The sequence below is a fragment of the Priapulus caudatus genome, unplaced genomic scaffold (genome assembly GCF_000485595.1).
Source record: "Priapulus caudatus unplaced genomic scaffold, Priapulus_caudatus-5.0.1 Scaffold914, whole genome shotgun sequence".
Classification (NCBI taxonomy): domain Eukaryota; kingdom Metazoa; phylum Priapulida; class Priapulimorpha; order Priapulimorphida; family Priapulidae; genus Priapulus; species Priapulus caudatus.
Genome location: NW_014577975.1, coordinates 38,848 through 42,166, shown reverse-complemented (window position 1 = coordinate 42,166; position 3,319 = coordinate 38,848).

The following is a 3,319-nucleotide window of genomic DNA, read 5'->3' as shown; positions in this document are numbered from 1 at the left end:
CGCGCTACATGCTAAATATGCCCACGTGGCAAATTACAAAGATCAAACACGCTTTGCTAAAAAAAACGCCTCTAAAAACACCCGCTAATCTTCGTAACATTAAACATTAGCGTAAGTTATAACTAAAACTAATACTTCACTTATCAGATCAGGCTTAACATTACGATGTCTCTTGCTACAAACCGGCGCCCATCATGTCACTTATGCTAGACGCATATGAAAGCATGATTAACAACGGCGCAAGACTACTATCGAAGAACATGACTCAGCTCAGACGCACCCATCATAGGAAGCCACTTCTCCAGCCGACCGCGCCCGTATAACGCAATTCTGTCGGCAAGCGCGCAGCCAAACGCGGACGACACAGCCACGTCCGGCTGCTGCCTGGCGCCAACCATGCAGCGCAGCGGAGAGCAGCATTCGCGTAGAAACGCAGCGCGGAGAAGGCAGCGGGTAGTCCTGGTTGTAACAGCTTGTTGACAGAGGCAGTGCGACCAGAGAGAAGCCGTTAAGGCGTCGGCCTAGTGAGCAGCATGGAGATCGAAGGGATGAAGGCCTCATGCTCTGGACAAGGCGAATGCTCGCGTGCGCCTCTCTCTCTCATCATCTCGCGCGCGGCCACCGATCGCGCAGCGGAATTCGATCAGGCGATTTGCGCGCGGCACCGGGGGCCGGGGGGAGTAACCGAGCTGCTCGCAGCGTCGGCTCCACACGCTGCCTGCGTGGATTTATGTTGGGGACCGTTAGCCACACACGAGCACGACGCAGAGATACGCGAGCGCGGCACGCCACGCACGCACGCACACACACCACGCACGCACGTACGCACACACAAACGCACGCATATGAACGCACGCCCACACATCCAAACGCCGAAAGCACGCACGCACGCCACGCACGCAACGCACAACACACCACGCGCGGGCCACGCACGCACGCACGCAAGAACGTACTGGACGAACGCAACGCCACGAAGGCACGCACGCACGAACGCAAGAACGTACGGACGAACGCAGCGCCACGATAGGCATGCTACGCTAGAAAGCACACACGCTACGCCACGCACCGCGCACGCATGCATGCACGCACGCACGCACCGCACGCATGTCATGCACCGCACGTACGCTCGCCCATGCACGCACGCACGCACGCACCCATGCCATGCCACGCACGGCACGTCAGAAAGCACGCACGCCGCACCTCGCCACGCTACGCACGCAGGCATGCACGCATTATTAAATCATGATGAATCTTTAGCTCGTAATTCATCCCGCGTCACGTATGCATAATAGCTACAAGAGCACCGCTCCTATCTCCGACAGACGCGTGAATGTAATATAACTATATATATATATATATATATAGCAATCGAGTTTTGACACGAACGCCATCATTAATTACGCGATCTTAGTCTGCTTCTTTGATGGCGCTCTCGCAATTAAAGTAAACGCACCCGCCGGGGATGCTGCGGATAGAGACAATCACGGGGCTGTCTATATGTGTGAGTGGAACAACTCGTTCGTGAATTAATCTCGATTCGGTTTCAATCTCGGACTGGGCGGGAGGGACTCTATGACATTGATGCGGATCCGCCAGATGCGGATTTCTTTCTCTGCACGCGCGAAAGTAATTTGCCTTTCGATTCTCCTGACAGTGAGTGGCTTCGTTTTGCGAACACAAGATGGCGACTCTGTCGTGACGGCACTTGCACAGCAGGAGGAGCGTTCATGCGACATATACTCGGAATTATTATGCAATAGACATTACAAAAACGTGAAGACTTCCGTAGTCGATAGAATATGTGTTTGCTTTATTATTGAAACGTCTCAAGTGTCCGTGTATGGAGCGTGGGAGGAATGCGTGTACAGTGTACGAAAGAATGCTAGTGCAGCGTAGAATCTTTTGCCTCGTAAGCGTTAGAGAAAAACCCACCTCAATTTATCAGCTTTGTCGTTGCTGGCAACGCAATACCCTTTCTAAATGTTTATCACCGTGTAGGTTTGTCACTTTGTAGTTTTGTCACTGTGTAGTTTTCTCACTGTGTTGAATCGTTCCTGTGTATATGTGTCACACTTACAATTAATGATTCTCTGTGTTCTTTATGAGTCTGTTCTACTTCTCTTATCTGCCTCTGCACCAACAGATAATTATACAGAATGGCAGTGTACATAGTAGATGTTACGTGGCGGGTTATTATTAAGGTATGCACATGCGTGCGCGTACGTACACGCGGCCGCGTACGCGCGTACGAACACGGCGAATGAATGGCGCGCAAGCATGCATGGATATTAAGGTTTGCTTGGTGGTTGTCCAAGTATCATTTTTAATTTTAATAATTTACTCTTTCAAAGTGTGTGTAACCAGGACTTAGACATCTGTCTTTATATGATTGTCACCAAACACCGCGCCAGTCGCCATCATATGCCAGGAGAGGATGCCAGGATTTTTTTTTAAATTCTTCTACAAGGATATACCGGACAATACAAAAAGTGTTACAACGTATAGTAAAAAAACACGGTCATGATTACGGAATTTATGCGGCCATCAGGGCTAGGCGCTCAGACATTGATGTTAAGAAATAGTCCCGCGTCATAGCAGCGTATAGAACCGTGTAGAATAGTCCCGCGTCATAACAGGAGTATACGCGTATGTCTGTGGCTATAGATCCGAAACATCCAAAACAAAGAGTATAATTAAACAAAGGCGAGTTGGTGCTCTTTCAACAAAGGCTTCGTGAGTTGGTCACGCACACACACGCACACACAAACGCGCGCACACACAAACACACACACCATGTTTTTTTTTTTCGTTACGTCTCGGTAAGGATGCGGATGTAGAGATGAATCTTATCTGCCTGTGCAATTACCAGTCTTTTATCAGAAATGTGTATCTACAACAGAGGGAGAAGCAGAGGCGGGGTCGCCGGTCACGTATTTTGCGTCGCGTATGGATGAATGGATGAATGGTTGGATTAATCGATAGATGGATGGATGGATTGATGGATAGAGGGATGGGTGCATGTATGGATGGATGAGGGAATGTTATGTTTTACTATTATTAAGATTTAACTCCACCTACTACCCTATATCATATCGTTGCAATACTCGAGGGCGACGATAATCCTGAGCTGAGCTTCACGTGAGGATCTGAGCTCGTGTGTGCATGTGTAGAATACACGAGAGTCGCCACCAGAGGCGAGCACCGTGACCGAGTGTGCGGGTCACGGCAGCGGCGTGCGTCAATGCCCCGACAACAACAGCAACACACACACACACACACACACACACACACACACACACACACACACACACACACACAC